This window comes from Hemiscyllium ocellatum, assembly GCF_020745735.1.
Source record: "Hemiscyllium ocellatum isolate sHemOce1 chromosome 27 unlocalized genomic scaffold, sHemOce1.pat.X.cur. SUPER_27_unloc_7, whole genome shotgun sequence".
NCBI classification, from domain to species: domain Eukaryota; kingdom Metazoa; phylum Chordata; class Chondrichthyes; order Orectolobiformes; family Hemiscylliidae; genus Hemiscyllium; species Hemiscyllium ocellatum.
In genome coordinates, this window is record NW_026867516.1 from 178,860 (window position 1) to 204,268 (window position 25,409).

Here is a 25,409-nt window from a genome sequence, read left to right on the forward strand (position 1 = left end):
TGGGATGTGAAGCTGTCAGTGTAGTTCTGTATTCGTGGGCTGAGTGGTTAATGCGATGGACTTGAAACCCATTGCGGTTTCCCCACGCAGGTGTGACCCCTGCCGACTACAAAATGACAAATGTCGTCGAAAAGAAAGGGAGCTTGCTCCCCGGCTTCTTCTTTAAGATTCAAGTCAGTGGAGGGGGAAAAATATTTCACTCACATTGGGACTGGTGGGAATCTGCAACCCACTGCCTGTTCGGGAGGAACAAGCAGATACCCGCAGAGCTTCTTTTGAGGCTATGAGCCAAGTGTCTGCAAATGAGACTAGAACAGTGAGGGACATGAAATCGTGATCGAAATGAAGCACCTGAGGACAAGGGTGTTTCCTTTGCCAGTGAAAGATACTGCTTCACAAAGTTGGGACTGTGGAAGGGAAGCAGTGACGCTGATTATCTTTGGTTGTTGACCTTGTGAATGTTCCCATTGCTGCGCATGTCCGTGTTAACGTCAGAACTCTGCAGCATGGTGGCGTTGGATATGCACAGGGCCGAGGCGCAATGAATGACGCATCTGTCTCCACCTACCTGTTTGAAATGCAGCTCACAGCTTCTTCACACACCCCAATTAATCTTTCTCATTGTCCTGAAGCCGGCATACGGTTTGAATTCCCGATCTGCGGGAATGAGAATCTTTTCACTGTCTCGCGTCAATAAATGTCCCTCGGAACATCGGAGTCAAGTCACAGCGGAAGCTGAGATAGCCCCACACGCTGCTGACGGGCACATTTTACTTTCGGGTAAAAAATGAGGTCTGCAGATGCTGGAGATCACAGCTGAAAATGTGTTGCTGGTTAAAGCACAGCAGGTTAGGCTGCATCCAAGGAATAGGAAATTCGACGTTTCAGGCATATGCCCTTCATCAGGAAAGGGCATATGCCCGAAACGTCGAATTTCCTATTCCTTGGATGCTGCCTAACCTGCTGTGCTTTAACCAGTAACACACTTTCAGCACATTTTACTTTCCCCAACTCACCGCCCCAACCACTGCGGCTCCTGGGAGTGAAAAGGAAACAATCACCAAAACCCAGTCTTAGTTTTGTGAATCTTCAGAAAATAAGCAAACCTTCATCCCTTCGGATTTTCTATCCTGGGCTGACAGGGATGGGTTTTGTCACTCTTTTGTCGGATATTGCAAGTGGATGTTTTGCAGAAAAGCACCACAATGCAATCTGATTAATCAGGATCTGGATGTTTTCGGTGTTTGAATGTAAGTGTTGTGCTCCAGAAGTTGTTGTTCACAGTTTATAATACTTTTCTCCCCAGTCCCCTGTATCACTTGTCGAAAATGCTTAATTTATGTCTCGTAATCCTTTCACTGTCTGCTAATGAGGATAGCATTTCCGTCTTTTACCTCAGTTATCTTGACCTTGCATACCTCAAGCCTCAAGCTAATTTCACGAGAAACCTTCTCCAGTTCAAAAGTTAATAATGGCTCTGTTTCTCGTCACGTATCCAATTTCAGATCGATATTGTTAATGTTCCTTTTATTCCTTCAGATCTAGGTTTCGCTCACAGGGTAAGAACAGACCTGTCACCAAATACATTTACCAATGTACCTTCATCCTTTCGATTGTATTAGCATCATGAACACTTCCCATCAAAATAACTCGAGAGACTTCCATCACAATTTTCTGTGAACAGTTCTACATCAGCTTTGCTGAATGAACCCCAAATTTCTTGATGTGGCTCCTTATTTTCGGCCCAGATTATTAATCTCTCTACGCACGGAAATGGATCCTTCCCACCCGCTCTGTCCCTCATAATGTGTGTAGTTCAATTCGATCTCCCATCAGCCTCTTCTGTCCTGATCAAATCCAGGGGAACAGGAAACGTTGGGACTATGGCGCAGACAGGACAAGTCCAGTACTCACCTTTCCTGTTCGAGCAATTTCATGAGAAATTTCAGACCACAACTTTGGACGTGTAGTTGTGGCTGAACACTTAAAGAGCTGGAGTAGAGATCCTTTGGGGTTCCCCCATCCCCGCCTCCCCCCGCCCAGGGTGGTAACCTGCTGACTATGCTTTCTTCGCTGGCGATTTTAAATGACTTCCTGTTGGTTGCATTATCGCTCAAACTTCACAAAACCCGTCTCAATAAAGTCGCGTTTTCTCATGTCTGGGAATTTATTGCCATGCAGGAAACTCGAGTTCGGAACAAACAACGTACCAGACTCAAAACGTCAGCTCTGTTTACCTTTCCACGGATGCTGCTCGACCTGTTGGCTTTCTGCAGTATTCTCTGTGTTTATTAGGCACAAGTGCTGCTTTTCATTCAAGAACTTCAATTCCTGTCCTCTGGTAACTGACTCTGGTCAGTGGCTATTGGTTCTTCTGATCATTAATCTGCCCATTCCCACCGCTTCTTCTCCCATCATTACCAACAGCCCCAGGAAATCTCCAGTTAACTTTCTTTGCTCCAAAGCGAACATTCCCAACCTTGGGAATGTCTCCCCACAATAGAAATTTCTCACCCCTGGAAAAGAAGCACGGCGTACACTTGGGAAGAGATTTTGGCAACATATTGTCAGTTTCCCCACGCAGGATTTTTTGCAGAAAAGCACCACAATGCAATCTGATTAATCAGGACCTGGATGTTTTTGGTGTTTGAATGTAAGTGTTGTACTCCAGAACTTTGTTGTTCACAGTTTATAATACTTTTCTTCCCAGTTCCCTGTATCACTTGTCGAAAATGCTTGTAATACTTTCCTGGCTGTTAACCGGAAGGTTGGTCGTTCAAACCCATCCAGGAGCGCTTTATTTGCTGCTCTTCCTCGGCTTTGACAATGTGTGCTTTCAATGTCAGGAAAATGTTCCCCGAACATCTACGTTCTGCCTGCAAAAAAGACCCTGAGCTTCCAGTTGCCTGCCAATTACACACCCCACCCTGTTCCCTGACCAACATCTCTGTCTCAGGTTTGCTGTATTGTCCCAGCGAAGCTCAGCACCAGCTGAACGAAGAGCACCGAATATTCTACTTGGGGACCATACATCCCTCCGGTCCCAATATCGAATTCAATAATTCAAGGGCCTGAAATCCATTGTATCCTCGTCTCCACCACACAAACCAAGCCCTGTTGTCACATAGTCTGTCATTACACACTACCTATTCTTAGCCACGAACAGTCTCTATTAACAGTTATTCACCCTCCCACGCAGATCGTTATCAACTCCCTTTCCTGTCCAACAGTTCTTCCCTCGCTTTGGGCTCTGTCCTGATCTACCATTTACTGCATCCGCCTTCCTCCCACAATATCTCCTGCATATAAACCAACGTTTTCCCAATCACCATCAGTTCTATGGAAGGGTGACCGGCAACTACTGTTTGTTTTTTGTTTCTGATATACAGCGTCCGCAGTTCTTTCAGCTTTTTATTGAGGTAGGGTTGGAAATTATTTTGAGAAACAGAAGGAGAGGTGGAGAGACAGAACAGACATGAACTGTTGATCTCCATTGTTACTCATAACGTAAAATCATTGTAGTGCGATGACTTCCCTTAAGCATGAATAGAGGCCCTAGGCTCCCTGTGAGCTTGTGGCGCAACGGTAGCGCGTCTGACTCCAGATCAGAAGGTTGCGTGTTCAAATCACGTCAGGCTCATTAAAATCAGTTCCTGAGATTTCCAATCAAGAAAGGATTGTGTTCACTCCGGATATCTGTTAAGCCCAGTCTTCTTTCCGGGAACTTTCAATAATACGTGAAGCTTTGCTGTCAGTTTGATTTGTAAGCACTGTGTCAGGGAGGTGGTGTGCCCAGTGTTTGGGTAAATGCTCAGCTCCCCCAGTTCATCGCTGGATTTAAACACAGCCGTCTATCTCTGGGCAGCTGCTTCTTTCAGTTGGTGACAGTGCGGTGTGAATAACATCTTTCCGATAAGTTTATTACATAATCCAGAGACACCTAGCTTTGTGTTTCAATCTATCAGGAGAGTGACAGCGAGTTCAGATAGCAATGTTTCCCACCAACAACAAATTATTTCCTCACACTGGACACAGTTAAAATTGTCGAGGAGAAAGTGATGTCTGCAGATGCTGGCGATCAGAGCTGAAAATGTGTTGCTGGAAAAACGCAGCTGCTCAGGCAGCATCCAAGGAACAGGAAATTCGACGTTTCGGGCATAAGCCCTTCATCAGGTATTCGGGTCTGTGGGCTATCCGTTCTTCTTAAATGCGCTGTACAGTTGTTCATTGATCTTCGCCGTTGCTGGGCGCTGCAGTGTGAAGTAGCTCGTTGAAATAGCATCCTGATGCAGATTTGTTTGCATGTGTTGGGATGATTGCTTCTGCAGCTTAAGTACTTGGTTCGCGTGTGTTGTTTCCTGGAGACGCTGTTTTGAATTTATCATTGACTGTTCGCTGTACTGTGACATCTAGAACAACAGCACTTTGTTCTTGTTCTCCTCTTTTGTGAATTTTATGCCAGTAAGGAGATTGTTGATGGTGTTGTAGGTTTCCTCTAAGTTGTTCCATTATCTCTGCATTATTGCTTCTGTTAGGAATCCTGATATTGGTGGTTTCATGGGTGCTCCGTTGATTTTTTGTTAGTCTTGTTACTGAATAGGAAGTGGGAGGTAAGGCACAGCTCCATGAGCTTGACAGTGTTATCTTTGCTGATGACGTTGGTGCTGTTTGGTGTTTGTGCCTTTGGTTCTTCAAGTAGTGTCTTCAGTTTTCTTTGGTCACGTTGATGTTAATGGATGTGAACAGGGCTGTATGTCAAAGGACAGTATTATTGCATCCTGTTTTATCTTGTTGCCTTTGGTGTTCAGGAATTCTTGGATGGAGTAACTGGAGTGGCGTGAGTCTTCGACTTGGTGTTTTAGTCTTCAGTGGAGGTCTTTGACTCGTCCGTATATTGGTGTTCCAAGTGGTGAGACTGTGGCCTGAGGGGGGCTCCTGGTTTGACGAGGAGGAGAACAGCAACAAAGTGCCATGCCTAGATGTCACTGAAGAGCGAACAGTCAATGGGGAACTTCAAACTAGCGTCGACAGAAAAACAACACACGCAAACCAAATACTTAACCGCAGAAGCAATCATCCCAACACCCACAAACGAGTGAACAATCCTCACTCTCTCTGCGAAGCAGGTAAGGGCTGTTTGGCACTGTCTGTTTGTAGACGCGGTTACGTTTGTTTCACGGTTTAAATTTAATTTTTTTTTCAAAAAAAGTGCGGAGCGGACCCGGAAGCTGGTGTAGCACAAACTTACCTGGGTAGGTTTTTTTCCAATAAAGGCGCGCAGGAGAGAATGTATGGAGGAAAACTTCATTCCAGTGACAATAACATGGAACAAACTGCCTACAAAGATGCTGGAAATGGAGCTGAATCAAGGATATGAAAATGAAATGTTAAGACTGCTTGAGAAAAGAAAGGCAGAAAAATTGCTGAATGACCTCCTGCTGGCCTATTAAATAAAAAAATTATGACAAAAAAGGATGTAACTCCATTACTACATTAGAAGGTGAATAATAATTACAAAGAAACTTTTAGAACAGCCAACAATATCAGATATACATCATATAGAACAAAGAACAAAGAAAATTTACAGCCCAGGAACAGGCCCTTCAAGCCTGAGCCAATCCAAATGTACTGTCTAAACCTGTTGGTCAATTCCTAAGTATTTGTATTCCTCTACTCCCCACCCACTCATGCATTTATCCAGACGCATCTTAAATGAATCTACCTTGCCTGCCTCTACCGCCTCTGCTGGCAATGCGTTCCAAAAGCCCACCACCCTCTGTGTGAAGTAAAGCTCATTTTCGCTTTGAGTAAGTTCTGCCCTTGCCGCGTTCATTGCAATGGTAGCTCTGCCCCATCCCTGATTCATCGGATCTCGTTAAACGAAGCTGCTTTTTGCCGTTTTCGCACAAAAAAATGTAAGAAACAAGGGCTCGTCTGGGATTTGAACCCGGGATCTCTCGCACATCCAGGCACCAGGACACCCGAAGCGAGAATCATTCCCCTAGACCAACGAGCCACAAACCCGCGGAGACCTGCATCTTCTTGACATGTGCCAATCCCTTAAATGCTGCTCAGTTCCATGAGAATCTAATCTTTTGGTTGTGAACATGAGTAAAGAAACAATGCTTTTCGGCAGTGCAAACTGTACACGTGCCAAAACTGAGTGAATACACAAGGAAAATATCTTTAAGAGAGATAGAAAGTATTTGAGCACCTATGGAGTGTCTGCCCCCTCCCTGGATTCACTCCAGTTGCTACAAGTGAACAGTGTTTCACCCACCCCTACCTCCCCTCCCCCCTCACTGCTGGAGGATGGTGAATGGAAAGGGTGTGACATTGCTTTGCTCCCAGATATTGCCCAGAGGGTGGACGTTTCACTCTGAAGCTGACAGGGCTGCATCCACATTGTGACGTCAACAATGGAGGCGGGCCGGACAGCTGCCCTGCAGTGGAGGCACGTGTGGAGGGGAGGGCACTTTGCAAATCCCACTCTCCTCCAAGTCAATGCGATTTGAGTTCAAGCAAAGCAAGGGGTTTAAATTTATTTTAGAAAACCTCCTTTGTGCCGTGGGAAAACTCTGCCGCGGGAAATGCAGCGTTACAGATTCATATTAAGAGAAGCAGGAGTAGACCATTTGGTCAAGCCTGCTACGTCATTCATTAAGGTCACAGCTCCACCAACCTGCACTATCCCGACTAACCTTAATTCCCCTACCATGCAAAAACCCATCCAACTGTGTTTTCAGTATACTTCATGAAGCTGTCTCAACTGCTCTCTTGGGCAGAGGATCCCTTGGATGCTGCCTGACCTGCTGCGCTTTTCCAGCAACACATTTTCAGCTTTGATCTCCAGCATCTGCAGACCTCAATTCCTCCTAGAGAATCCCATGGAGTCTCACAGAGTGACACAGATGTACAGCACGGAAACAGACCCTTCGGTCCAACTCGTCCATGCAGCCCAGATATCCTAACCTAATCTAGTCCCATTTGCCAGCACTTGGACCAAATCCCCACAAAACCTTCCTATTCATATACACATCCAGATGCATTTTAAATACTGTAATTATTCCAGCCTCCATCACTTACTCCAGCAGCTCATGCCGTACATGCATCACCCTCTGCGTGAAAAGGTTGCCCCTTATGTCCCTTCTATATCTTTCCCCTCCCCTCCCTAAACCTATGCCCTCTAGTTCTGTTCTCCCCCATCCCAGGGAAAAGAACTTGTCTATTTGCCCTATCCATATCCCTCATGATTTTATAAACCTCTATACGGTCACCCCCTTAGCCTCTGATGCTCCAGAGAAAATACTCTGTTCACCCTCTCCCTATAGCTCAACCCTCCAACCCTGGGCACATTCTTGTAAATCTTTTCTGCACCTTTTCTAGTTTCACAACATTTTTCCGATAGGAAGCAGACCAAAATTACATGCAATATTCCAAACGTGGCCTGACCAATGTTCTGTACAGTGGCAACATGAGCTCCCAACATCTATCCTCGATGCTCTGACCAACAAAGGAAAGCACACCAAACGCCTTCTTTACTATCCAATCTGCCTGTGTCTCTACGTTTAAGGAACTATCAACCTGAACTCCAAGGTCTCTTTGTTCAGCAACACTTCCAAGGAACTTACCATTAAGTGTAAACGTCCTGCTCTGATTTGTTTTTTCAAAATGCAGCACCTCATATTTATCTACATTAACCTCCAAAAGCCACTTCTCAGCCCATTGGCCCATCTGATCAAGGTCCCGCTGTAATCATCTGAGGTAACCGTCCTTGCTGTCCACTACCCCTCCAATTTTGGTGTCATCTACAAGCTTACTAACTATACCTCCTCTGTTTACATACAAATCATTTATATAAATGACAAAAAGTAGCTGACCCAACATCGATCCTTGTGGTACACCATTGGTCACAGGCCTTCAGTCTGAAAAGCAACCCGCCATCATCACCCTATATTTTCTTCCTTCTAGCCAGTTCTGTATCCAAATGGCTAGTTGTCCCTGCATGCCATAAACCTTGCTCACCCGTCTCCCATGGGGAACCTTGATGAACGCCTTCCTGAAGTCCATATAGATCACTTCCATCGCTCTGCCCTCATCAATCCACTTTGTACTTCTTCAAAAAACTGTATCATGTTCGTGAGACATGATTTCCCAAGCATAAAGCCATGCTGACTATCCCTAATCAATTCTTGCGTTTCCAAATACATGTAAATCCTATCTCTTAGGATTCTCTCCAAAAGCTTGCCCATCAGGGATGTCTGGCTCACCGGTCTATAATTCCCTGGCTTTTCCTTATCACCTTTCTTAAATAGTGGCACCACGATAGCCACCCTCTAGCCTTCTGGCACCTCACCTGTGACTATTGATGATGCAAATATCTCAGTGAGAGGCCCAGCAATCACTTCTCCAGCTTCCCACAGAAGTCTAGGGTACTCCTGATCAGGACCTTGGGATTGATCCACTTTTAAGCATTTCAAGATATGCAGCAATATCTCATCTGTAATATGGACATTTTTTCAATATGTTACCACCTACTTTCTCACATTCTATATCTTCCATGCCCTTCTCCACAGTAAACACTGATGCACAATATCCGTTCAGTATTCCACTCCAACCCTCCCATCTACTGCAGCTCCACACAACGGCCGCCTTGCTGATCTTACAGGGGCCCTATTCTCTCCCTTGTTATCCTTTTGTTCTTAATGTATTTATAAAACCCTTTGGGTTATCCTTAACTCTATTTGTCAAAGCTATCTCATGTCTCCTTTTTGCCCTCATAATTTTCCTCTTAAGTATACTCGTTCTGCCTTTATGCTCTAAGGAGTCACTCAATCTCTCTGTCGATACCTGACGTATGCATCCTTCTTTTGTCTAAACCATTTCTCAATATCTTTAGTCATCCAACATTCCCTACACCTACCAGCCTTTTCTTTTACCCTAACAGGAATACACTGTGTCTGGACTCTTGTTATCTCATATTTGAAGGCTTCCCATTTTCCAGCAGTCCTTTAACCTGTGAACAACTGCCCCAATCAGCTTTTGAAAGATCTTGCCTAATATCTGAGTCTTCCTCCAATTTAGAACTTCAACTATTAGATCTGATATATTATTTTCCATCACTATTCTAATGATAATAGAACTATGGTTGCTGGCCCTTAGGTTTTGCACCCTCGCCAGTATGTACATCCACATTGTGAATTAGAAAATTTCCTTTTACACACTTAACAAATTCCTCTATTTAGCGGATAAGTAAATGGGCAGGAGTTATACCTTGGGTCCACTCTTCCTTCATTCCCATCAACCCTAACACCATTCCTACCCCAATAGTCCAACGGCACTTTCCCCTGCAACTGCCGAATGTGTGACACCAGCCCATTTACCTGCTCCCTCCTAACTATCGAAGGGCCCAAAATTACCTTCCAGGTGAAGTGGCACTTTATCTGCACTTCCCACAACCGAGTCTACTGTATTTGCTGCTCACAATGTGGTCTCATCTACAATGGGGAAAACGAAGCATAAACTGAGTGACTGCTGCACAGAACATTTACGTTCTGCCCGCAAAAAAGACCCTGAGCTTCCAGTTGCCTGCCAATTCCACACCCCACCCTATTCCCTGGCCAACATCTCTGTCTCAGGTTTGCTGTATTGTTCCAGCGAAGCTCAGCACCAGCAGAACGAAGAGCACCGAATATTCCACTTGGGGACCATACATCCCTCCCGTCCCAATATCGAATTCAATCATTTCTAGGGCCTCGTCCCTACCACACACACCAAGCCTTGTTATCACATAGTCTGTCATTACACACTACCTATTCTTAGCCACGAACAGTCGCCATTTACCCTCCCACGCAGATCGTTATAAACTCCCTTTCCTGTTCAACAGTTCTTCCCTCGCTTTGGGGTCTGTCCTGATCTATCATTTACTGCATCCGCCTTCCTCCCACGATATCTCCTGCATATAAACCGGCATTTTCCCAATCACCATCAGTTCTGTGGAAGGGTCATTGGCAACTACTGTTTTTTTTGTTTCTGATTTACAACAGCCGCAGTTCTTTCAGCTTTTTATTGAGGTAGAGTTGGAAATCGTTTCGAGAGACAGAAGGAGAGGGGGGAGAGACAGAACAGACATGAACTGTTGATCTCCGTTGTCACTCATAACGTAAAATCATTGTAGTGCGATCACGTCCCTTAAGCATGAATAGAGGCCGCATGTCATCTGTGAGCTTGTGGCGCAACGGTAGCGCGTCTGACTCCAGAGCAGACGGTTGCGTGTTCAAATCACGTCAAGCTCTCTGATTGCAACTTCTTACATTCCAAATCAAGAAAGGAGTACGTTCAATCCAGATATCTGTTGATCCAAGTCTTCTTTCCAGAAACTTTCGATCACACGTGAAGCTTCACTGTCAGTTTGATTTGTGAACAGTGTCAGGGAGGTGGTGTGCCCAGTGTTGGGGTAAATGCTCAGCTCCCCAGGGATTGAAACGCAGCCGCCTCCCTCTGGGCAGCTGCTTCGTTCAGTTGGTGACAGTGCAGTGTGAATAACATAATACTGATATTGTTTACAACATAATCCAGAGACCCCCAGCTTTATGTTTCAATTTATCAGGAGCGTGACAGCGAGTTCAGATAGAAATGTTTCCCACCAACAGCAAATTCTTTCTTCTCACTGGACACAGTTAAAATTACCTTTATTCAATAAAAGGAGCGGAAACTACAGTCTGGCATCCTCTCTCCATATTAACGGTGAGCCTGAATTTTAGAAACGGTGTCAGTAAAATCCAACGGCCGACACTGATTTGGTTCAGTCGAACTGATTTGCCAAGCGTAATTCACCGAGAGGATGCTGCTGTGGGAAACAGTGTGGGGAATTACTGCAGGGCCTCCTGCGCATGGAACACACCACAACTGATGTGTTTCACCTTCACCAGTTTATTTCTATCTCGGAGAAGAGAGGTTTGATGATTCGGATCACAGCAGCCAGACAGAGAACAGGAGAAGAGCACTCAGACCTTCACAAGCTTGTCACCACATCTGGGTCATCGTGGCCCGTGTATCAGTATGGGATAGTAATCTGCATCTACTGACTGGAAGCACAGCAAATTGGAGTGCTGGTGGGACTATCACACAGGAGAAAACGGCTTCGACAGATCAACTGGAGTGGCTCCCAATGCGCAACTCCGCTCACCTCAAATGAATAACTGTAAACAAATTACTCAGTGATTCAAATGAATACTCGGTTTTGAATCTGCATTGTGTCATGTACCTTCGAGGATGATGTCAAAACACCTTCATTGCTGTGATGGAGTATCCTGTTGGGCAGAATATACCCGTTGTCAAATTTTCCACGTTCTCTTGGTCTAACTCCGATTTCACTCAGAATCACGAAATGTGTGACAGCGCAGACTGAGGCCATGCAGCCCACCTTAGCTCTGCTGGTTCAACACAATATGTAAATAAGTGTCTCATTCTATCGCCTTCTCCCTGTAAATCTGCACATTGTTACATTGAACATGCCCACCGAATTCCCTTTTGTGTCCATTGAATCTGCCTCTTTGTCACTGTCAGACAGCGACTTACTGACCCCACCCCCGTGCGAAAACGGTCTTCCTAATGTCACTTTTACTTATTTTCCTGATGACTTTAAATCTCTGCCAAATCGTTCTCGATCCTTTCAGGCCTGGGAGCATTTTCACTGCATTAAATCCTCTGTCTAAAACCCTCATGACGTGGAAAACTTCAATCAGGCCAGTTTTCAGCCTTCTGTTCACCAAAGAGAGCTGCCCCAAACTTTCCAATCTCCCTTCATTGCTGACATTCCTCAGAACGATACCATTCACTTCAACCTGTTCAGTGCTGGCTGCAATCACTTCACTTCCCCGATTCCTGAAGTATCACCCTCAGAATTGAGCGTAATACAGGTGGAAGATTCATTCAGACTCGGATTGCGTGGGCGAAAAATCTGCAATACTTGTTTTCACTTTGAGCAAGTGTTTCCCTTCGCCGTGTTCACCGCAATGGCAGCTCCGCGCCGTCCCTAATTCAGGCAGTCCGATCTTATTTAACAAAGCGGCTTTTTGAGAAAATTGATCGGGTATTTTTGCTCTGGTCAATTTAAGAAATGATGGTTCGCCTGGGATTGGAATCCGGGAACTCTCACACGTCTGCATTCGCGAGAAGACCCAAAGCTAGAATCATATCCCAGACTAACGAGCCCCCAGCCATGGGTGCAGCCACCTCCTGAAGCAGCTGAGACTTGCTCAGTACGAAATACATTGTACATTGCTCCCACAATTGCAAGCAGGGAAGAGTTTCAAGAACATCTGCTTCTCAATCTGTCTCCCTGCTCCCAGGACGCTGCTGTTTGTCCCGTCTCCAGGCACCGGGCTCTCTCCACTGGTGGATAATTGAACCATTTTATTTCTCCTTGCAAGCTGTCCTGGTGGAAGAAGGAGCCCACACGCTCTTCTGCTCTCTCTCTCTCACTAGTTGTTGAGGCAGGATAAGTCAGTTACAGAAATGCGTAGGAAATGGGGAACTTTGAGCTTGTTCCAAAGCTCCTGTTAACGGAGAGACTGAAAGATGCTGTGTTGTCGGGACCGAGAGAAATGGAGACCCTTCCCTCAGGTAAATTGGTATGTGTGCATTTTTGTGCAGCCTGTTTGGTGTTCAGAATTTGTCTTGACACAGCAATCCTACAGAGAGTCTTTTATTACACGGGCGTCGGTTTCTTTACCGCAGGAAATGGACAAAAACAGCAAGTCATGTGTTTCAACTTCACCGGTTCATTGCTATCTGAGAGAAGAGGTTTAACACTTGAGATCAGAACACACCGACAGAAAACTGGACAACACGACTCAGAGCTCCACAAGCGTGCCAGAATAACTGTGTAAATGTGACTTGTGTATCGGTGTGACACATTGAGCTCAGATACACGAAGTTTTGGGAAGCAGATGACAAGGTAAAGGAGAGAGCAGAGCGCCGTTATAGGGGAAAGCTGCTGAAGACGACATTGAGTAAAGAAGTGAAAATGGTTTCCCTTCTGGGTTGTGATCCTAACATGCACCCGCTGTGCCATTCTCCTGCATTGCACTGCAGCTTTCCCGAGTACTCAGTGAAAAGTATTCAGCTTTTCAGTTGGCGTGTGTCTTGCACGTTCGAGAATGAAATCAAAAGATCTTCACTGCTGTAGTGTCATGTGCTGTTGTGCAGACATATCGCCGATGTGCAAATATAAACTCAGGGGGTAATGTACACTGGAGACTCTGGAGACAAAGAAGAAACCATAATCTCATTCGACGTGACGGCACTGTTCACTTCAATTGACAAAACCCTAGCCAAAGAAACAATAGCCAACCTACTGGACATACATAACAGAACACAGGAGGCCGAACCCATCAACAAGGACGGCATAGCTAAACTACTGGACCTGTGCCTCACTACACACTTTACATTCAACAATCAGATATACGAACAATTCAACGGAACACCCATGGGATCACCAATCTCGGGACTCATAGCAGAGGCAGTTATGCAAAGGTTAGAACAAACAGCCCTACCACAAATCCAACCCAAACTCTGAATCAGATATGTCGATGACACCTTTGTAATCATCAAAAACACAGAAATAGAAAAAACACACCGAATCATCAACGCCTCACTCATAGGAATCCGATTCACGAGAGAAGAGGAAAAGGATAGCCAACTCCCATTCCTAGACGTGTTAGTAGAGAGAACACCTAACGGAGAATTCACCACAAGGGTACACAGGAAACCAACACGCACAGACCAAGTCCTAAACTATGAAAGTAACCACCCCAACACACACAAACGAAGCTGCATCAGGACACTATTCAAAAGAGCCACAACACACTGCAGTATACCAGAACTGCGAAAAAGAGGAAGAGGAACACCTGTACAAGGTATTCGCCAAAAACGGATACCCACGCAACTTTATCACCAGATGCCTAAGAGATAGACCACGGAACGAGGACATGCCACAACCAAAAGGACTAGCCACACTACCATACGTCAGGAGCGTCTCAGAACTGACAGCCAGACTACTGCGACCCTTAGGACTCATAACGGCACACAAGCCAACATCCACGCTCAGACAACAACTCACGAGAACAAAGGACCCAATACCCAGCATGAGCCAAACTAACGTAGTTTACAAAATATCATGCAAGGACTGCACAAAACACTATATAGGACAAACAGGAAGACAACTAACAATCCGCATCCATGAACATCAGCTAGCCACAAAACGACACGACCAGCTATCCCTAGTAGCCATACACCGAGACAACAAGCAACATGAATTCGACTGGGAAAACATTACTATCATAGGGCAAGCCAGACAGAAAACAGCCAGAGAATTCCTAGAAGCATGGCATTCATCCACAAACTCCATCAACAGACACATCGACCTGGACCCCATATACAAACCACTACAACGGACAGCTGAAACTGACACCCGGAAGCGGCAAGAACAAACCACTATAAGTACCGTAAGAAACATCAAAGAAGCGCTTCACAGGAGGCTCCAGAGCACTGATGATGTCTCCTAGCCAGGGGACGATACGTTTGCAACAAAAACTTCCAGCTCGGCCAACAGAACCACAACTCTGAGCCAGTTGAAACTTGCTCAGCGTGAAATACATTGCTCCAAGAATTGCAAGCATCAAAGCGTTTCCAGAACATCTGCTTGTCATTCTGTCCCCGGGGCGCTGATGTTTGTCTCATCCCCAGGAACTGGACTCTCTCCACTGGCGGATAATTAAACCATTTTGTTTCTACTCGCAAGCTGTTCTGGGGTGAGGGAAGAGTCCATTCGCTCTTCTGCTGTCTCTCTCAATCACTTGAGGTGAGAGAAATCACTTACACTAATGCGAGGGAAGTGAATAACTTTGAATATGAATTTCCTCCAAAGGTCTATTATCGGAGAGATAGAAAGATGCTGTGCTGGCGAGACAGAGAGAAATGGACACCAAGCGCTCTTCCCTCAAGTAAATTCATATGAGTACATTGTTGTACAGCCTGTTTGGTGTTCAGAATTCGTCTTCATGCAGCAAAATACAGAAAGGAGTCGTTTGTGTGATGGGGTCAAGGACATGGAGGAGTTCAGGCCCTAAAGTTATGGAACTCGATATTGAAGACCGGAGGGCTGTGAGGTCTCCAAGTGGAAAATGAGGTGTTGTTCTTTCATCTGGAGCTAGAACACTGCTGCAAGCCTGAGACAGAGATGTTGGCCAGGGAACAGGGTGATGTGTTAAAGTGGCAGGCAACCACAAGGTCGGGGCCTTTTTCCTGCGGGCAGAACCGGGATGTTCTGCGAAGCAGTCACCCAGTTTATGCTTCATGCTACATTGGGGAAACGACACTGTGAGCAGCGAATGCAGTGGACTAGGTTGTGGCAAAAGTGCTGCTTCACCTGGCAGGTATGTTTGAGCCCTTGGATATTCAGGAGGGAGCAGGTAAATGGGCAGGTGTTACACATTCGGCGGTTGCAGGCGAAAGCGACCTGGCACTATGGGAGGTGGGTGTGGAGTGTTGCGAGTGAAGGAAGAGTGGACCCGAAGTGTAACCCGTGGCACGACGGGTGCGTGTTGGGACCATAGCCCATTCTCTCCTATTCACTCAATGACGTCTTTAGCAGCTTTCCCGTAGCTCTCTGTTCTGCACCTCGCCTTCGTATCTGCTTCCGAAAAAAGCTTGTGCATAAATATTTCACAGTGATATACTGGCCCAATGTGCACAGTCGAGTTGTTACACTCGTGGAGATCTGCGTGGTCTTCTCCTGTTCCCTGTATCCTATGGTGAGGAGGGCAATGCTTGTCACTGGCCGCACGGGTGTCAAAGAAGAGTTGGACAAGGCAGAAAACAGGGAAGTGAAATGGTTGGATGTAGTGTCGAACAGGTTGACGTGAGCTGTGCGGTGTTTGGGGAATGTCAGCAATGAAGGTAGATTGGAAAATTGGGACAGCTCTCCTCGGAGAACCGAAGTTTTCCAAGTCATGAGGGACCTAGAAACAGGAAATAATGTTGTAAAAATGCTCCCACACCTGAAAGGTCCACAACGATGCGGCAGAATTTTAAGGTCACCAGGAAAAAAAGTAAAAGTGACAGGAGGAAGAACGTTTTCGTACAGGGAGTGGTTAGTGTCAGTAAGTCCCTGTCGGACATTGACAAAGAGGAAGATTCAATGGACACTAAAGGGAATTCGGTGATCACGTTCAGATGTGCACATTTACGCTGAGAAGGCGAGAGAATGAAACAAATAGAGACACACGCTGACTTGAGTATAGAACCAGCAGAGTGAAGGTGGGCCGCATGGCCTCCGTCTGCGCTGTGACACATGCTGTGATTCAGCGTGAAATCACAGTTCGACCAACAGAATGTGGGAATTTACTGGAAACGTTTCTATTTACAAAGACTCCGTACGTCTGCGAAACAGCATATTACACGACAGCAGCGGAGGTCTTTGACATCAGTCTCGAACGTGCATGCCGCGTGCCAGATAAAAACCTGAAGTGCTCTGAGGGCCGCACACATCAATTTGGCAGCCGAGTGGCGCAGCGGGAGCGTGCTGGGCCCATAACCCAGAGGTTGATGGATCGAAGCCATCCTCTGCTTATTGCTCAATGTCGGGCTGCTTTCCTTTGCATCGACTTACCCGAATGGACTCGCCAAATCCACCCCATTCAAGGGGCGTGGTTTCAGAAGTCTCAGTGGCATTCTGTTCTTCGGCGGTTTTCTCTGAACTGAATCGCAAAACCAGTTCTCTGTGATGCCAATCAGCTGGTCAAGTTGAAACAAATGTCTTGCATTTTCGTCCATTCCCTGCAGTAACTCGCTCCCCTGGTTCAGACGTGAATGACAAGCATGTCAAAAACCTCATCACGACTCAGACACAGTTCCCCCACTATTAGGACGGATACCACCGATTGTGAGTAACCTCAGAGAGAGAGAGAGGGACACAGGCAGTCGCCGTGGACTCGATGGGCTGAACGGCTTGTGTCTGCGCGAGAATGGTGCTACGTGTTTTTGTCGTCCCATTGCCTGTCTCTGGGACAGAGAGGATGCGGGAGCAAAACTGGTTCATTTTTAACCGTCCCTTCCGCGTTGGACTGCCTGCAGTCCCTCAGATCAGTGCCGTGGGGATGACTCTCAGTGAGTGAAGGTTTCACTCGGATTCTCTTCATCTGCGACACTTGGGGCTCAGATGTTAACTGCTGCGCGGTAGCAACAAAGAAAGCAATGCCCTCTTTGCAATAGACTTTCCCTAAGATTGCTGCGTGAAGACGATTTCTGAACACCAAGAAGGCTGCACAATAATGTCAATTTACCTGGGCGAAGAGTCCTCGGTGTCCATTTCTTTCTGTCCTACCAGCACAGCATCTTTCTATCTCTCCGATAACAGACCTTTGGAGAAAGTTCACAATCAAAGTTGTTCATGTTCTCCGCATTAATGCAACTGACACCTCGCACCCCAAGGGTTTCAGAGAGAGAGAGTGCAGAAGAGCGAATGGACTCTACCCGCACCCACCCTACACCCCGCCCCACCCGCCAGAACAACGTGCAAGTAGAAATAAACTGGTTTAATTATCTACCAGTGGAGATAGTCCAGTTCCTGGGGATGAGACAAACATCATTGCCCCGGGGACAGAATGACAAGCAGAAGTTCTGGAAACGCTTTGCTGCTTGCAATTCTTGGAGCAATGTGGAATGTACTTCACACTGAGCAAGTTTCAGCTGGCTCAGAGTCTCCAATGTACATTGCTGTGTTTGCCGCCAGCACAGGGAGAGAACAATAGGAAGGACGTAGGAGTGAATAATGATCCGCGTGAGAGGGCGAATAACTGTTCATGGAGACTGTTAGTGGCTAACAATACGTAGTGCGTCATAGCAGACGAGGTGATAACAAGGAGTCGTTTGTCTGATAGGGGTCAAGGACATGGGGGAGTTCAGGCCCTAAAGTTTTGGAACTCGATATTGAAGACCAGAGGGCTGTAAGGTCTCCAAGTGGAAAATGAGGTGTTGTTCTTTCATCTGGAGCTAGAACACTGCTGCAAGCCTGAGACAGAGATGTTGGCCAGGGAACAGGATGATGTGTTAAAGTGGCAGGCAACCGCAAGGTCAGGGCCTTTTTCCTGCGGGCAGAACCGGGATGTTCTGCGAAGCAGTCACCCAGTTTATGCTTCATGCTACATTGGGGAAACGACACTGCGAGCAGCGAATGCAGTGGACTAGGTTGTGGCAAAAGTGCTGCTTCACCTGGCAGGTATGTTTGAGCCCTTGGATATTCAGGAGGGAGCAGGTAAATGGGCAGGTGTTACACATTCGGCGGTTGCAGGCGAAAGCGACTTGGCACTATGGGAGGTGGGTGTGGAGTGTTGCGAGTGAAGGAAGAGTGGACCCGAAGTGTAACCCCTGGCACAACGGGTGCGTGTTGGGACCATAGCCCATTCTCTCCTATTAACTCAATGTCGTCTTTAGCAGCTTTCCCGTATAACAGCGCTCTGTTCTGCACCTCGCCTTCTCATCTGCTTCCGAAAAAAGCTTGGACATAAATATTTCACAGTGATATACTAGCCCAATGTGCACAGTCGAGTTGATACACTCGTGGAGACCTGCATGGTCTTCTCCAGATCTCTGTATCCTTGTCACTGACCGCACGGGTGTCAAAGAAGAGATTCAAAACAAAATGGTTGAATTATCTGCCAGTGGAGAGAGCCCGGTTCCTGGGGACGTGACAAACAGCAGCAGGGAGACTGAATGAGAAGCAGCTGTTCGAGAAACTCTTTGCCGCTAGCAATTAATCTTCCTCGTTGTCCTGAAGCCGGCAAAAGGTTTGAATTCCCGATCTGCGGGAATGAGAATCTTTTCACTGTCTCGCATCAATAAATATCTCTGAGAACATCGGAGTCAAGTCACAGTGCTGTCAAATGAAGGGGAAATTGAAATAGCCCCACACGCTGCTCATGGGCACATTTCACTTTCTCCAACTCACCGGCTCAACCACTTGGGCTCCTGGGAGTGGAAAGGAAACAATCACCAAAACCCAGTCTTAGTTTTGTGAATCTTCAGAAAATAAGCAAACTTTCAGCCCTTCGGATTTTCTATCCTGGGCTGACAGGGATGGGTTTTGTCACTCTTTTGTAGGACATTGCAAGTGGAAGCTTTGTAGAAACGCACCACAATGCAATCTGATTCATCCGGATCTGGATGTTTTCGGTGTTTGAATGCGTGTGTTGAGCTCCAGAACTTTGGTGTTCACAGTTTATAATACTAATCTTCCGAGTCCCCTGTATCACTTGTCGAAAATGTTTAATTTGCGTCTTATAATCCTTTCACTGTCTGCTAATGAGTGTTTTACCTAAGTTATCTTGACCTTGCATACCTCAAGCCTCAAGCTAATTTCACGAGAAACCTTCTCCAGTTCAAAAGCCAACTGTCAATAATGGCTGTTTCTTGTCACGTATCCAATTTCAGATCGATATTGTTAATGTCCCTTTTATTCCTTCAGATCCAGGTTTCGCTCACAGGGCATGAACAGAACTGTCACCAAATACATTTACCAATCTTCCTTCATCCTTTCGATTGTATTAGCATCATGAACACTTCTCATCAAAATAACTCGAGAGACTTTCATCACCATTTTCTGTGAACAGTTCTATATTAGCTTTGCTGAATGAACCCCAAATTTCTTGAAGTGGCTCCTTATTTTCGGCCCTGATTATTCATCTCTCTACGCACGGAAATGGATCCTTCCCATCCGCTCTGTCCCTCATCAATGTGTGTAGTTCAATTCGATCTCCCATCAGCCTCCTCTGTCCTGATCAAATCCAGGGGAACAGGATACGTTGGGGCGATGGCGCGGACAGGACAAGTCCAGTACTCACCTTTCCTGTTAGAGCAATTCCATTAGAAATTTTAGATCATAACTTAGGACGTGTAGTTGTGGCCGAATACTTAAGGTGCTGGCGTAGAGATCCTTTGGGGCTCCCCCGCCCAGGGTGGAAACCTGCTGGCTATGCTTTCTTCGCTGGCGATTTTAAATGACTTCCTGTTGGTTGCATTATCGCTCAAACTTCACAAAACCCGTCTCAATAAAGTCGCGTTTTCTCATGTCTGGGAATTTATTACCATGCAGGAAACTCGAGTTCTCAACAAACAACGTACCAGACTCAAAACGTCAGCTCTGTTTACCTTTCCACAGATGATGCACGACCTGTTGGCTTTCTGCAGTATTCTCTGTGTTTATTAGGCACAAGCGCTGCTTTTCATTCAAGAACTTCAATTCCTGTCCTCTGGTAACTGACTCTGGTCAGTGGCAATTGGTTCTTCTGGTCATTAATCTGCCCATTCCCACCGCTTCTTCTCCCATCATTACCAACAGCCCCAGGAAATCTCCAGTTAACCTTCTTTCCTCCAAAGCGAACATTCCCAACCTTGGGAATGTCTCCCCACAATGGAAATTTCTCATCCCTGGAAAAGAAGCACAGCGTACACTTGGGAAGAGATTTTGGCAATATATTGTCAGTTAGGAAATGGAAAAATGTTCATGAAGCAAAACAGAAATCCCAGTCTCCAGCTTTGTGAACCTTTAGAAACTCTTTGGGAAGTGGATTTAGATGAGAATGAAAGATGAACCGTCCGACTGAGCAGAGACAGTCCAGACACCGTCCCCTTGTTGAAGAGGCCGGGAGATTGACTCTGATGTTCTCGGGACATGAACTGATCTGAGACATTGAAAGAATTGTCGTTCGTGCACATCAGGAATTCAAACCCCTTCTCGCCTCCGAGCCCATAAGAGAACTCGGGAACAGGCAAAACACTGAAAGGCTCGAAGGGCGACGGTCCCGGAGGAAGAAAGCTAATTCCTCGTGACATGGATATGTCTGCAGAGGGTGGGATCAGACTGTCCCCGGTGTCTCCACAATGAATGTCCTAGGCATTATTAAGGAAAAGTAAAAGTGATAGACGACAATTGTAATTCTAGGCGGGGTGGCTGAATTATGTATTTACTAACAGTCACCCCTAAATCATGGTGCAGCGAAACAGCTTGCAGCGCCTGTCTCTGTGGCGCAATGGGTCAGCACGTTCGTCTGTTAACGGAAGAGTTGGTGGTTCGAACCCACCCAGGGACACTTAGTGCGCTGTTCTTCCTTGACTTTGAATCTGCGTGCTTTTAAATGGGGTCAGGAAAATGTTCCCCAAACGAAAACCTTTCCACAAAGGGGTTTCTGAATTGAATTAATGCCTGACGTAAGGGACTGCGAATGCGGAGAAGCCGAGACAAAAAGAGAAACTCGGCAGGTTTGACAGCACCTGTCGGAGAAAACGGAATTCTTAAATGCTGTGTCTGATTCTCTTTCCATAGATGTTGCCTGACCTTCTCCGTTCCTCCTGCAATTTTCCATATTTGTTTTTAACTAAAAGTTCATTTCGTATTTAGGAATGAAACACCTAGACTCGCCGTGTGCAGATATTTAACCCTTTCGAATCACCGTGAAGCGAATGGATTCAAAAAAACTCTGCGATGATTCACTCTTTCTCAGCTCCGCAGGCAGACAGACCTGGGAAGTGAAGCTGTCAGTGTGGTTCTGTATTCGTGGGCTGAGTGGTTAATGCGATGGACTTGAAACCCATTGCGGTTTCCCCACGCAGGTGTGACCCCTGACGACTACAAAATGAGAAATGTCATCGAAAAGAAAGGGAGCTTGCTCCCCGGCTTCTTCTTTAAGATTCACGTCAGTGGAGTGGGAAAACTATTTCACTCACATTGGGACTATGAGCCAAGGATTTTCACACAGCCGAATACAACATTGTCTGAGTATATCTCTGGACATATTTGTAAAAGTCAGTGATTCTGCATCTCACTCTAACCGTATTGCGCTCCCATCTCTGTGTTAATGTCTGTTTTTCTGTGTTGATGTGACTATCTCTGCAAGCAATAGGACACAGATTACATCGGAGAGAAGTGTGAGTGTATCTGTCTGTGTATGAATGACAAATTCTGTCGGCAGTGGCACACATTGTCCCGGACGTGTGTGTCGGAAAGTTTCTTTATATCTGTCTGTGAATCTGATTTTGTGCCTGTGCGTGTTGGTGTATGCCCAGTTCTGCCTGCAATGGGACAAACTTTGATTCAGCACGTTTATAATGCATTCTTTCAAAGTCAGAGTTTCTCTCTCTCTCTGAGAAGTACAGTAACACAATGCCGCCTTCTGCTGGCCTACCCATGTGACATCACAAGCGCCACATTTCCCTGTTCCACTGCATCTGTTTCCTGGTCCTCTGCGGCGTTGGAGGGGGTTGGAGCTCCATCAGAATTTTATTGAGAACAGCAGGAACAGCATACAGCTGCCTGAGTCAGGTGTGAACTCAGAAGGTGGGATAACTGAATGAATCCTTTCCAGAAAAGCAGCAGGTAACAGCTTCTTACCTGTGTGTTTTCGTTGGGGTTTCAGAAGGTTTTTTTTTGAATGGACAAACCGTTTCCCACACACAGAGAGGGGAATGGCCTCTCCCCAGTGTGAACGTACTCATGTATCAGCATTTCATGTTTGTGTTTAAAGCTTTTCTCTCAATGTGAGCATTTGAAAGGTCTCTCAGTGTTCATCAGCAGAGAATGCCTTGTTACAGTCAAAGCAGGGGAATGGCCTCTCCCCAGTGTGATCTCACTGGTGAGTCAGCAGGTAGAATGTGTCACTGAATCTTTCCCACACTTAAGGCAGATGAATGGCCTCTCCCTACTGAGTGCATTCTTGTTTCTCAAGGACGGGTGACTGATTGAATCCCTTCCCACAAACAGTAAATGAATGACTTATCTCCAGCGTGACTGCATCAATGAATTTTCAGCATGTAGAGACATTTGTATCCCTCCCACAGTTTGCACATTTCCATGGTTTCTGTGGTGTAGATCATGTCTCTCCATATTGGATGATCAGCTGACTCCTCACCCAGACACAGGACAGGTTTGGTAGACTTATAGAATCCCTACAGTCCACAAGTCCACACCAACCCTCTGGGATAAAGACATCCAAACCTATTCTCCAACCCCATTACTGAACATTTACCCTTGACTAATGCACCTAACCTACACATCCCTGAACACTGTGGGCAATTTTATATGGCCAATTGACCTAACCTGCCCATCTTTGAATTGGGAGAGGAAACCGGAGTACCCAGATGGAGCTGACGCAGAACCCGGGAGAATGTGCAAACTCCACAGAGACAGTCGCCTGAGGCTGGGATTGAGCCACGGTGGTGATACAATCTCTCCCTGCTGTGAATGGTGGGATGCTATTCAATCTGTGGAAATGGTGCAAGACTTGTCCATTTGTCACTGGGTACACTGATGTTTGCAAACTTTTACCACAGATAAACATTGACAATCCAATGGTTTTCAAATCCTGATTAATTGACTCACTTTAAGATCCTGATAAGGTATTTGCTTGGAATTCTCGCTGATAAATGTGCCCCTGTGATTCTCTGTAAAACAAACTTAAATCAGGAAAAATTAGAGATTGAGAAATCGTACTGTTTAAGATACTAAAAGGAGTTAAGAATCATAAAAACCTTATAGTGTGGAAGCAGGCCGTTTGAATCCACACCCGTCCTCTGAAGAGCATCCCACATAGATCCGTCCCATATCCCTGCATTCCCCACGTTTTACCTATCCAGCCTGCACATCCCTGCACATTATGGGCAATTTAGCATGGCCAACCCACCTAATCCAGATATCATTGAATTTTGGGAGGAAACAGGAGCACCGAGAGGAAACTACACAGATATATGAAGAAATTACTTACTCCACGCAATCACCCGAATCTGGTATCAAACCCAGGTCCCCAGAGCTGGGAGGCAGCAGTGCTAACCATTGGGTCACCATGGAGTTCTTTGAATCCAGCAATTTGTGTGAAAGTCACTCAAATACTGACCGTGAAACATTACTGGATTGTTGTGAAAAACTCAACTAGCTGAGAAATGTCCTTCAGGGGAAGGGCGTGTTCTGGCCCTCCACAAGACTCAGCCCTCAATGAGAGTAAAGATAGTGAGAATAATGGGATACTTACAGACAGTTTCCTCCATCTCCATCACAGGAATAACTGACAGATCCTCACTTCAAGAAGATCAAGACCAGAGTGGATGAAGAATCATCACCTATAAACTCCGCTATCAGACACACACTGTCCTCCTGGAGATACACGGTTTTGTTTCTTTAGAGAGAGGGAGAGAAGAGAGAGAGAATTGCCGCTTACTGACCTACAAGAACCAGCCGCTCCGAACCTCTCCTTCTCAGTGCAGGAGAGAAAAACGTTCCTCCTGGTTTGAGATTGCTGTGGGGAAATTCTTCAACTCTAACCCCGTGTAAAAGAATTTCCCAGAGTTCAGTACTAACTCGAATACAAACACTTCGCAGCAGGTTGTTCCTAAATCCATCCAATCCCTCCCTCCAGCTCTGTCTCTCACTTTTCAACTCCACCAGCTCAGACACCCGCACTGCGCATGCTCCATAAACAACTTGGCGCTGCCTTTTGTTCACTCTGATTGGCCTGGAGTCCCGCAAATTCCAGAATGTCGTCCTGAGCTGCCCCACTTTCTATTGGGCAGGAAATGCGGTCAGTCACACAAGAGCTAAAGCATAAAAGAGATATGTGTTCATCTCTGAGTCGGCTTGTGTTTATTGTCCATCCCTCGTTGTCTGGAGGGCGGTGAGGAGTCAACCACAATGGAGTCACATGTAAGTCTAACCGGAGAAAGGTGAGCCCAATGGTATCTTACAATAACTGACAGTCCAGATTTTTAATAACGTAACGGAACACCTCTATTTGGCCTGGTGAGATTTGAACACCTCCCACAGAACATTAACCAGGGTGAGCTAGGACTAGACCAGTTACATTGAGACAAAACCACTGTCTCCTGAGTCAAGAATTTCCAGCTTTGGTCAACAAGAGGACACAATGTTTCAGGGAAATCTATTCAGAATTTCCAACATGAACTGACAGGAATAACTGCTGTAAAACTCCCTCACAGGATTTTAGGGAGAAGATTTACATATGAAAAGAAGAATCATAACCCATAAGTCCGTGTGTGAGTAAGAATAATATTTATTGTTACGTCATGGAGATCAAACCCTGTTAATTAAACTAACCGCCCAGAAAAGCTCATCTTGCCTCTTAATCTGTTAAAATGTGAGTGACAGAATTCCTAAATTGCACTATTTAAAGAAAATATTTTTCTAACTAATAGTGAACACTAAACAAAACTTATTCACAAATCCAACACCCCTTTCTTAAACTACTTACTATCTGACCCCAACTCGACACAACTTAATATGCTATTCTAATAACGTATTTATTAATCGTTACTTTAACTTAATCTCAAGTCCACACAGTCTC

The 25,409-nt window shown here is 45.8% G+C and overlaps 1 protein-coding gene and 2 non-coding genes across 3 annotated transcripts in view; all 3 read left to right on the forward strand.

Moving 5' to 3' along the window:
* The window catches only part of LOC132808533 (gastrula zinc finger protein XlCGF7.1-like), a 218,418-nt gene that overhangs the window by 79,273 nt on the left and 113,736 nt on the right, over positions 1 to 25,409 (forward strand). The window lies entirely within an intron of this gene.
* trnaw-cca (transfer RNA tryptophan (anticodon CCA)) lies at positions 3,569 to 3,640 on the forward strand. The gene has a single exon. It is a non-coding gene; the product is annotated as a tRNA-Trp (tRNA).
* Positions 10,224 to 10,295, forward strand: trnaw-cca (transfer RNA tryptophan (anticodon CCA)). Its single transcript has one exon. It is a non-coding gene; the product is annotated as a tRNA-Trp (tRNA).